At 42.6% G+C, this 12,030-nt stretch overlaps 1 protein-coding gene across 4 annotated transcripts in view; it reads left to right on the top strand.

The window, feature by feature from the left end:
- Nucleotides 1-12,030, top strand: part of LOC311439621 (uncharacterized protein) — a 196,740-nt gene that overhangs the window by 25,085 nt on the left and 159,625 nt on the right. The window lies entirely within an intron of this gene.

Genomic DNA, 12,030 nt, shown 5'->3' with positions numbered 1-12,030 from the left:
TATGGAATCCTTCCCTGAGTTTGCCAAGCTCTTTGAAGAAATGACTGAGAGAGATTTACTTTAGTCTTTCCTTTACATTTTACATTCCCTGTAGTCCTTTGCACCTCACGTTTTGCGTGTTGTCTTTTGCAGGTAGTGCCTTACTCTTTATTCCTTACCTAAGCAAACAGATATATCGCTGTAGACCTCCTAGTCTTTTAGTCTCCCCCTTGCCATATTGTACTTTTTTTTTTTTTTTTTTTTTTTTTTCAGTTGGTTTCTGGTGCCATTTTGTTTTTGAAGTAACTGCGGTTTGCTACAGAGGAGAAATACGGCCGTACTATGTTATTTTCTGGGGACTTCACTTTTGCTCTATCTTCTTTATCAGAAATAAGGCTGTACCTTCATGATGTCAGTAAAGGAATACTTGAAACAGTACAGTCTCATGTGAAAATGAGAGCAGCTGTGATGGTGCTAGTGAGTCAGCACCTGCTTGTTATCTGAAGTGCTTTTCCCTCAGAAAGAGGCAAACGTGTTTCTGAATGAGGCTTCAGAGGTAATGGGCCATTTGGAGAAGATAAACTGAAGTTCTGATGCTGTTGTATTTCTGAGGAGAAGCAGCACTTGCTGCCTCTGGATTTTCACCGTGTTTTGTTTTATAGGGAAAGGAGATGACAGAGAACAATAGGCACAGTATTCTGGTTGAAAAACTAAACAAGCAAAGCCCCAGTTTTGATACAGAAAGCAGGGAATTAATCTGGGCACCTGTAATTTTCCATCGGGGGAGCGTATGTGAGAGGTTAGTCAGACTTGGTGTGAATATCTGGATTTCAAGGGCATGCAGAATATTTAACAACGCTATCCCTGGCAAGGCCATGCTGAAATATTTCACAGTGCAGAGCAGCTCTGTAGTTAGTGAACTGTTATGTTTCCTAACAGGGTATTTGTAGCATGTTGTAAACAGTAACTGTTGTAACTGAATCCTAGGCTGCAGTCCTTAAAACCCAAAGCACTACCCAACTGGCAGGAACCTTAATGCAGTTTGCCTTTGTCTTCTAATTCATGTAGGCAACAGTGGAAAATGCCAGAGTGCTTGGGAGCTAGGCCAGGAGGAGGATAGGTATGCAGCTGGTCGTCTGTCTCGCCACTTTTGAGAACAAAGGTAATTGCTGCATGCCATACACCTTCCTGATGAAATGCCTTTTGGAAAATCAAAGCTGTTTGATTCCAAGGCAGAGACAGTTTCTCTGACCAAATGGGGTTTAGTAACTCTTCCAGCCTAGCTGCAGTGTCATTCATGGACTGTTTAGCTTCTTGATGTTTATGTACCTGCAGGGTTGTTGTACACTTAAAATAAGGCATGAAATGTGGATGTGATGTTTATTGTGCATTTGGCTTGGGTTTAAAAAGGGCAACTGGCATAATGGACTGAGTATTGTGTGTCTCATAATCCTTGGAATGATGAGGCTGACTGCTCCTTCCTAATTCTGTACTTTTTCCATGAGTTTCTGTATTTGTACATCCTTAGAAGTTGTAGTAGTTCTGGTGCCAAAATAAGCTAGCAGAACCAAATATTCACCATGCTTGAAAACCTGGCTCTGGTCTGTTAAATCAGACTTATTTCCTGTCTTAAAGCACAAAAGTGCCAACTCATCTGTGCTTAATGGACAGTTGAATACAGTCAGTGAAAATAGAGGAGCAGTTTAGATACTTCAAAAGATTTTTTTTTTTAGCCCACTCCTTGAGGCCACATGTGAAGGAGCTTACAGGAGAAAGCTACAAGGCTGTAAGGTATGCAAGCATTTGAGGACTGCTTTCTCTGTCTCCATGTAGACTCTGATGGCATTTGGGAATCTAGGAGTACTTGGGGACTCTGAAGCCTTGGGAAGTTTGGTTCTGTCTGCAGCATGCCAAGAGCTCCTGTTAGGCATCAGGACACAGAAAGCACTTGATGTGACATGTTGGATATTCCTGAACCGCTGGTAAAGCCTACTGCTTGTTGGTGTTTCAGGATAATGCCATATGTTTTTCTGGTTTTATTCTTTAAAGTACATCAAACCCAAGCAAAGCCACTCCTTTCCCTTTCCAGTGTTTGGTAGAATTACAGCCAGTCAACCTTTGCTTCTGTTCTCTGAAGTGTAACAGAGATTTTTAGAGCCTTGAATCCCTGAGGTAGCAAAATCATTCTTGGGAGTCCATTCTAAAGGACAGTAGTTTCTCTGAGTGAAGTATTGCGTGTATCCCCAGCACAAGCCAGAACCCGAGCAATATAAGTAGTAATGGTAGGAAGAGAAGTGAAAAATGTTTCCCCTTGCTACTTTCCTCTGTTATAAAGGAATTTAATCTGTTAAGTCAGTGCACAGCGTCAGCATTGTTCAATTCCTCCTAGAGGTCTGTAAAAGCAAAATGTTCGCTTGCATCCATAGTTAATTATGACTCTCTATATACAATGTGTTGATCATAGGGCTTGCTTCTCTCTCCTTCATGTTACCCCCGCCCACTTCCTTCTGAGACTGCAAAAGCCATTTAGAATATGGAGCTAGGTTCCTTTTGTTTTTTCCAGTTCTAACATAATATGTTGGGTGACAGTGCACATCTCTGCCTTCTCAGGTTCATATGGAGTCTGATTAATAGCTGCTGCAATTAACTTCCTCTTTTTACTGTGTTATAGTATGGCAGGATTGGTAAGAGTCTATTGTTGTGTAAAACAGCAAAATCACTTACTTTTGCCTTGTCTTTGAAGGAAAATCTCATTTGAGGGGAGAACCGTTACCTACAGATTTCTCCTTTGCCTGTTTGCTCCTAATTTCTCCACAGCCCTGATTCTAGTAGAGGCATGAAGAGGTTGGTGGGTAGCGAAACTTGTTCTTTCCTGCCCTCTCATTCATATGTGGTCACAGTGCTTTTTCCTCCATGCTGTGTAGCTGGGTGGTGCAAACCTCCCAACCACTCCCAGATACCCTTAAGTACTTGGTCCTAACCGCTGAGTGTAAAGAACATGCCTCCAGGTTTGGGATACCCCATTTTGCATTTTAGCGCTTCAACAGTAGGTAAGCAGGGCACTTGTAAGAGCAATCTGAGATTTCATCAGGGTTGACAGTGCTATGGTGCCTTGGTCCAATGTGTTCAGCATCTCCATGTGCCGGTTAGCCCTCCATTTCAGTACAAGCCCTCCTCACTGCTATCAGTAACTATTTGAATGTCCTCAGTTCCCTGGATTTTCATACGCAAATGATAAATATCAGGGGAGTGATATTTTCATTTTTTTCCGCACCAGAAATTTGTCAAGATGTGGAAATAGTGTTAAAAAGCAGAACTTCTTTTAAAATAAATTATTTATTTTTGCTAGTTTCTGTTACTGCCCCTTCTGGAGATGATTTTGCTGCCCTTGAGGAGGTCAGAGAAGGAAAAGGATGCCCATTTCACATCTGCTGCACTGACAAGCAACCAAATGTACCTTTTGGCTTGTGGCTGGCATTCTGGCAGCAGAGAGCTTCCAGCTCCCACCCTTCTACATTCAGATGGGCTGAATAGCAGAGCTGCGCTATATTGCGTGTTGGCATACAGGTTAAGTACATGGGCTGCATATTAGTCTATTCATCTGAAGTTACCCTTTCAGATCACTGCCCAATTTTCTAGCATAATCTTCTTGGAAAAGAGCTTGGCGTGTGTGTCTCCCTTTCTCTTGGCACATTTTTTTTCCCCCTAGCAATTTCCTGGTATGCAGCACTCATCCTAAGAGTGGCGCTGGTATCGGAAAATGAATGGGCATATTGCAGTCTGGAGGAAATGTCATGCCCTTCTGGTGTGGATTCTGAGTAATGCAAGCTGTGGAGGGGTGTGTGCAGTGGGCATGCTATAAATTAAACATTGCCTTTGCTGCAGGCAGGAATAGGAAGAGGGATACTCCCTCATTCATTCTCCCTCTCATCCTTTTTAGACATCAGAGAATGGAATAAGCCAGTCATAAAAAGCAGGGCCAGGTCAGGGTAGATAAGTACCTTCACCTGTTGTAAAATTCAGAGCAGCATTTAAATCTGTGCCTCCCCTAACACTCCTCTAGAGAGTCACTCTATCACTTGTAATAGCTTGCTTGAAAATGCATTGGAACAGCTGAACTTCCCTGGATTAGGATAGCTTTATGCTATGTTCCTGCCCTCTTCTGGACCAAAAAAAAAAAAAAAAAAAACCTGCTTCAAACCCTGATTCACGTTTTCAGTCTTTATGGTGTGTTGGTTGTAGGCAGCTAAGCTCTGTGAAAAGCAGGAGTTCAGTAGAGACAGTCACCGAAAACACCTGCTCATGCAATAGCTTTTTCATCTTCTTATCCTGTCCTCTTTATTTGTTTCATCCCCCTCATTACACCTTGTTTTAAATTAGGACCGCTCTGGGGGGCAGGAGCTGTTTAGCTGTTTCCTATTGTGCATGTGTGCAGCATTTGGCATTGTGGAGTCCTTTTCAGATTGGAGGCGTTAGTCACCACAGCAGTACAGGCACACATCTGCTCAGAGGATGGGGTAAATGCGTACTTCAAAGCAGAGAGGGCTGTGAAGTTGTGTGAAGTTGGCAGCATCTTGGAATACAGGAGTACATGGTTTGTGCCAATGGAGTAGCCAAAAGGCTTATAGCTCCCACCAGTTCTTCCTTCCTCTTTACCTTGAATTATCCACGGGTGGAAATTAAATTTAGGAGGAAAAAACAAACAACTCCCCCCCCGCCACCACCACCCCCCACGACTTGGGGTCTGAGACCCTGTGGATAGCGTTGTAGTGTTCTGCTGCCTGCTTGTGAGAAGTGCAGAAGTTCAGGAGGAAAACAGCCTCCAAGGCTGGGAATTATAGTATCAAGGATGGTTTTAAAAGTAAGAACAAGGAATATGTACTCCCCTGGAAGCCACTTATGAGTGTTAGTGTAATAGTTTCAATTACCATTTTGACAACTGCAGTGGCAAGGCTTGTTCCTTAGATTTCCTTCACAAAGGCTCCTTTTGCACTGCTGGTGCTCTCACAGCCAAATGGCCCCTTTTCCCTGGTCTAGTGCCGATCAGTGTAACAGCAGAGGAAATAAAAAATCCTTGTGACCCTGGTCATGTTATAAGGTCACTAAATGCACTGGCTGTAAAAACAGAAATATGAGTTGTCTTGCCTGACTCCTGTGTTAAGACTTAAGTACCCTGAGCCAGACCAGTAGTCTATATAGGCACTGTATCTGTGGTAGTGCTGATTGAGGCCTTCTGTAATACAAATAAGAGAGTCTAAAGAGTTTGTCTTCTCCCCTTCCTTCCCCTTCACTTTTTTTTTTTTTTTTTTTTTTTTTTTTTTTTAACCAGTGGCTAAAATCAGCTGTGGCAGCTGTTGCTTTGGCTGCAGGCTTTTCCATTTCATCTTGAAGGCTGACACGCATGTGGTGAAGTTGCTCATCTGTTGAGGGTGAGTGGGTGAGAGGACAGGGTGATTTCTCAGTAAGTGGTAGGACTGACAGCTTTGATGTGTTTCCCTCTGGGGAAGAGTGCTGCCATGGAGGATGAAAGCCTGGTTTCTTTGGCATTTGCCTGAGAGCAGTGCAGCTCAAGGGTATGCAAAAGAACACGAGGAAAGAGCACAGATCATTCTCCATGGACTATTGTCTTGTTCCTAAAGTAGCTGAAACGTGAAGGCAGTATGTAAATGTAATAGCCTGCATATTTCATATTGGTGGGGACTGTACAAAGGCGCTCTTGGTACAGAGAAAAATCCAGTCTGATAGTGACTGCGATACAAGTCTTGCCTCCTCTTGTGGCTGTCTGGAATCCTCCCTCTTCTCCCCTGGCCTCCCTACATCTCCTCCTCTCTGAAAGGCTGTGACTGATGAAAACTTGAGTGAGGATACTTGGTTGAACACTTGGCTGCAGAAATCTTGGATGCTGCAAGAAGTAGAGCGGTGATATAGTAGCTGAATTTGTTAATGAGTGGTGTTACTTCTCATCATAGCTGGGGCTATTCCATAGCTATTTCTATAGCTGACTATCTTCTAGCTGTGTTTGTTAGAGACTTCCCTATCTTTGCAGTTTCCTTCAGACTAGCTGCAGTATGGAGTTAAATCTTTGCTGCTAAATCTCCTCCGTGTTTTGTTCCAGAGGTGCCTGCATTCCAGTGGTGAAGGAAATGGTGCTTGTACTTGGTTTGCCTGTCAGCTCAATGCTCTGAGCCGCTTTGTTTGTCTGTGGTATCTCATGACACTCCATGATGGGCATGCTGCTAACGTTGCAGTGTGAATTATTTTTACTGCCTGTCCAGGCAGCCAGGCTAGGTAGGTAACATAGGATGACAATGTCTTTGTCAGTTCTGTTTTTTGTATGCTGTCAGCTTCCTTGGTCTGAGGCATCAGTTATGGGCTCTGATGGTGTTAGCTCCCCCAGACCGATTTGTTGCCCTCTCTTCTCTACTTTGGGACTATACACTAAGCTGTGACAACTGTGGCTGAAATGGAGCATCTTTAATGTTGTTTTTCCCCATCCTTTCCAAGTGGACTAATGAATCATTTTTTCCAACATTACCCAGCTCTTCCCTTTTCATCAAAGTGTGATGATGCTCTGTCTAAAATCACAGGCTACTTCAACAGCAAAGCTATTTCCTGGTGTTTTCATAAATGGAAATGTTGGTACAGTTAGTAGTCAATTGCATATGGAAATGGAAACAGCGAATGTGAAACTGTGGCTGCTTCAGGCTGGCCCATGTTTCTTCTTGCTTTGTACCATTCCACGGTTTTACTTCATTGAATCTTGGGCAATGCACAGCCTAAAAAAGGTGGAAAAGCTTGTCTCCATTTTGCATTGAATGTCAGTAATGGGCAGTGAAGTAAGAGTCCTGGGTACTTTTTTTTTTTTTCCCCAGTGAGAAAGGTTAGAAAATCTGACAGATATGTTTTGTATAGCATGCGGCAAGATGTGCCTGTTCTCATGCCAGCCCACAGCAGCAGGTTTTAGCAAGTGAAAGAGCTGTTAGTGTATCCCAACAGCTTGTTTCAAACCATCTGACACGTCTTCTAACGCGGTGCTACTTACTACAGTTTAAGGAGCGTTGTGATCCATAGCCACTGTTTAGCAGAGGATCTGTATGCTGGTTTTCAACAAGAGTTATACCACTGACATGGTTGAAAGCAGGCTTTGGTCAGTGTTCAGCGCTTTGGAAATCTTACCTAGGTAACTGCGCTCTCTGAACAGTGAAGCAGAGCTAACATTCGTCACCGCAGACTAAACTACCGTGTGTTTAATATTGATCTACATGCACCTGCAGAACCAATACCTCAAGCCTATGCTGACAAGGCATTTCAGGGTAAGGAGTGGGAAGATGGATACAACACAGAGGCTGTGGCTGATTTATGGGTGCTGATTTATCGAGTTACATGCATACTAGGAATGCATAAATTGCAAAACAATGTGTACATTACTGGATGAGAAGCTGGCCTGAATATGGGGAAAAAAGTCTCCCATATGTAATTTTAAACACTGTAATTAAATAGTCTGTCAGTCCAGTGTTGCTGATATTTGTATGAGGAATGAGGGTACAAGTAATTTGGCTTTAAATTAGAAAACCAGGCACCCTAGTTGTTTGGAAACTTTACTTTTGAAGTGTTGTCCAACTGGAAAGACTGACTAACTGAAGCAAATATTAGGTCTTTGACAGAAATGTTAGAGAAGCTTAACCTAAGACTGGCACACCATCATCCTGTTGACCCTGCAGGAGATCTAACGGGCCATAGGTGCCAGTCGTGGAGACAGGCCATGATCTGAAGTTTTCTACTGAAATATAAAATTCCACCAAGTAGTAAGTGTCCTTGAAGTTCCCATGGGGAATTTATGGCAAAGTTTAGTTATCAAATCACAGAGTGGTCTGGGTTGGAAGGGACCTTAAAGACCAGCTAGTTCCAACCTCCCTGCCATGGGCAGGGACACCTGCCACTAGGTTGCCCAAAGCCCCATCCAACCTAGCTTTGAACACTTCCAGGGATGGGGCATCCACAGCTTCTATGGGCAACCTCTTTCTGTGCCTCACCACCCTCTAAGTAAAGAATTTCTTCCTGATGCCTGATCTAAATCTACTCTCTTCTAGACTAAAGCCATTACTCCTTATCACTACACTCCCTAGCTTTCCTGTAGCCTCTATAAGGTCTCCCCAGAGCCTTTTCTTCTCCAGGCTGCACAACCCCAGCGCTTTCAGCCTGTTTTCGTAGGAGAGGTGCTCCAGCCCCCTGATCATCTTTGTGGCCCTCCTCTGGGCTTGCTTCAACAGATATGTGTCCTTATGTTGGGGGCCGCAGGGCTGACCACAGTACTCCATGTGGGGTATCACAGGAATAGAGTAGAGGGGGAGAGTAGTTGTGTTTTCTTGTTCCTTGCTTTACATTCTGAAATACTCTATCTTGTCAGAGAGAAACAGCTTGTGTTGCTGTGACTTCTCTTCAAGCTTTGAATCTGTACCAGCAATTATATGAGTCATGCAAGCCCTGACAGATTTTATTTTTGGTGCCACATGAACATGAGTCATTACTGACACTTTGATTCCAGGTTCTCTAGTCCTTCTAGAGGCAGGATAGTTATTCTGTATTTACATTACAAAAAAAAAAAAAAATAAATCCATAGAGGAATAAAGATTTCTGAAAGTAGAACAAAACACTACAGTACCTCTTTCTCCCTGAAAAACACTGGAGTGATGGTACTCCTTTTCTTTTGCCCTCATGGATATCTGAGGTAGTTACACTTGTAAAAAGCCCTATGCAGAGCAATTGTTATTGGTGAACTGTTGTTCTCCTACATTGGAATAAAAATATTCGGGGAGCAGAAATGACAGCAATAAGCCATGAGGTCTCCTGAAACTATCCCAGGCTTTGCCCACAATGTAGTTACATCCCTTCTCTTGTAGGACGCTAGCAGAGAAGTACTTATTGCAGGGTGTATAAACTGCCGCACAGCATCTGTGTTCTTGCTCTCCTTATCTGCTTAAAACTTTCCATAGTTTTGTAACTCAAACATAATTTGAGCCAGGTCTTTCTTTTCTTACTGATGGTGGGTAAAATCTAGATAAGCTATTAAGAGAGTGAAAGTTCTTTAAGTAAGAAAGCAACAGCCACTCAAATCCCAGGTGCAGAAAGGATGCTCAACCCTTGCCAGAAATACTGCAATCTCTAATTGCGGATCAGCTAGTCAGCAGCCAAGCTGGCTCTGGAGGAAAGATGAAAGTGTTTGATCTCAGCTGTGTTACCACCTGTATCACGCCAGGGAAGTTAAATGCTCTGAAAGAGCTCCACCTACCATTGATTTTATTTCTTCCAAATGAAAAATGTGTTGATGAATGGCTGATGAAATGAAGTAGCAGTGGGTAAATGGGCACCCTACCATAATCCCTTTTTTCTGTCTGGAGCAACTAACCCTGGCACCATTAAAAGAGATGCTACTTTGCAGTAATGGCAATGCTATGAAAGTGAATAGTGGGCCAGTTTCTGCCATTTGAGATAATGTGATGAAAATCTGAGATATAATAAAATCATTTAGAACCGGGAGAAAAATACATTGCTTTGAGAGCTTCAGGCCTTGTTATGTTCCTTCCCTGTCCTAGCCAGTGTTCATTTCTAAGAGATGGGAGGTTATGGTTGCGTTGCACAGGCACAGTAAAGGCAGGAAGAAGCCTGCTACATACAGACCACTGGGAGAGGAGAATATGTAGTGTTTCTAGGAGTAGTTTAAAAGGGCGTCAAAACCCCAAAAGGGAGAGGCACAAGAGCAGGCTTCTTTGTCTGTATCTGCTGTCACTGACCATGGAGCCAGCTTCCCAGTGTGTCATTTTGTGTCCAGGCATGCTAGTTATCCACTAGGCTTGAGTCTTGGGAATGATTTGCACTGGAGATGTTCTCTTTGAAGCTGCAGTTCCTTGATTCAGAGAGTGATTAAGTGGAGCCTGCTTCAGCTTTATTGAAGGTTGCTGCCCTCCAGTTAATTCCCAGAAGCCTTTGGCTGCAAATACAGTATAGAGTTACCTGATCCATGAAAGAGAACTGAAAAGAAAGCTGAGGAGATGGAAAACCAGCTAACTTAGCATGTGGCAATTAAGAGCTCAAAGTAATGAATGAGTGGCATTAAATTAAATCAAGTTAATTGGATTGAGCTGTTTGATGGGATATTAAAATCTACAAAAATCAATAACCTCAGAACTGCTGTATACCAGTTTAGATGGTGTATGCTGACTGACCAGTTTGCATAATCCTGGATTGTCAAGGATGGTTGGCACCAAGATAAAGGGATGTAACCAGAATGTTAGAGGAATAATATATCCAAGTACTCAACTGTCAAGTGAGACATACCTGGCAACAACGTGATTGTGTTTCGGCCATGTGAGCTGGCCTGGCAGGGCCTCTGTGGAAGATCACATGCACAGATGGTTAAAGTGGCTTCTCTGGGTGATTTGGGAGTGCTGGTAAAAGCCTGGAAACAAGCTGGTTAAAAATACCATGTCAAAGCAGTGCTACACCAGAAAATGGGTTTCTCAATTACATTTTTAATGAAGAATTACATTTAACTGTGAAATAACATACCATTCAGGAGGAAACCCTCAGGGGAGTGGACAAAAACGGGAAGCAGAGAGGAGGCCAGGAAGACTCTAAAATAAGGGTATAAAACCAAACAAGACCTTTTCTATAATTTGTGTCTTGCATTATTATCAATTCCACTAGCATCTGGATCCTGAGGAGACCAGTTTCTTCATCATTCCAGGCATCTTGGATTCTGTGTGCATGGTTTGTTTATTTATTTATTTATTTATTTATTTACTTATTTACTTATTTTGAGGGGTGTGGGAGTGAACTCCAGGTAGTGAGCATCGATATCTTTTGAGTTTAATTCCTGTGGACCTTTTACAAGGCTCAGACTAGACCTTCACTTGACTTCTGCTCTTTCCTCACATGGATCTTTAAGATATTTAAGTTACTTTTGTGACGTTGTTCTGGAGAGGTTAAGCACAAAAGTTGGTAGTTGCTATCATCTTGCCTGAATAATTCCAAAGTGACTACGTTTAATTTTTACCATAGTCTCAGTTTAGGTTGAATTGGTTTGAAGGGAGTGATGAAGGATGCCTTGGCTAGTACAGGCACCTTACTGTGCACAATAGTGCTTTGTTTTACACATCTATCAAAGAAATAACTGAGGTTTTGGAAATGACACATGGATTTCTCTCTGCCAATAAAGGACCTGACTGGCTATGTTATATTACAGTGATGGTTGCAGTATAACAACCTTGATAGATAAAGCAGTATCTAACCTTTGGGCTGGGATGTTTAGGTCACCAGTTTAAAATTGGAGACCATCCATATCAGCTTACATTTCCATCCTTGTCATCTAACACTGCTTTTGTTGTTCTGTGTATCTGGTGCCTGGACTTCCACATGCTACAGAAGTTACGCTGCCTATTTACTCTATAAATGGCATTGTATTTTCTCTGATTTGCCACACTTGCTTTGTACTTTTACTTGCACTCATCTTCTCCTCTGAGTCCGTATTTAACATTCTTAACTGCAGTGCAGATCAAATCCATCTCTGTGAAGATGAGCTTTTGAACTTGATGGTGAGTGAATGATTGACAAGGTGCGAGTATTTTTGTGTCAAGGCTGTGACATGTCATTTGTTGAAAAAGCTATTCAGCTGAATGCTGTACTCATCTGAAAGCTAGGAGAGTGAAGAATCTGCCAGATTCTCAAAAGGATGCTGCTTGATGTCTAGTGGCACCATTAGTGACATTTTGATGCTAATGAAGAAGGGAGCGCTTTCTGCTCTGAAAATTATGCTTTTTAAGGTTAGAAGAGGATGCTTTATGAAGTCTGTGCTACACTGTTGGAACCTGTATAAACATCCAGTTTTGCCATAGATAATGAAGTTATAGTTTGTGGATTGCTGTGGTCTATAGAGTGTTTGCTGATCACATGGTGTTAAAAGCTGTGTGAAAGACAGCTGAAACAGTTGAAATGCTTCTCTGCGTAAGCAATTGCTCTAGGTGCCAGGGGGGTGTTAGAGGTTTGTTAATGGGA

The sequence above is a fragment of the Aythya ferina genome, assembly GCF_964211825.1.
Source record: "Aythya ferina genome assembly, chromosome: 7".
NCBI classification, from domain to species: domain Eukaryota; kingdom Metazoa; phylum Chordata; class Aves; order Anseriformes; family Anatidae; genus Aythya; species Aythya ferina.
This window is presented reverse-complemented; position numbering and strand designations above follow the sequence as displayed.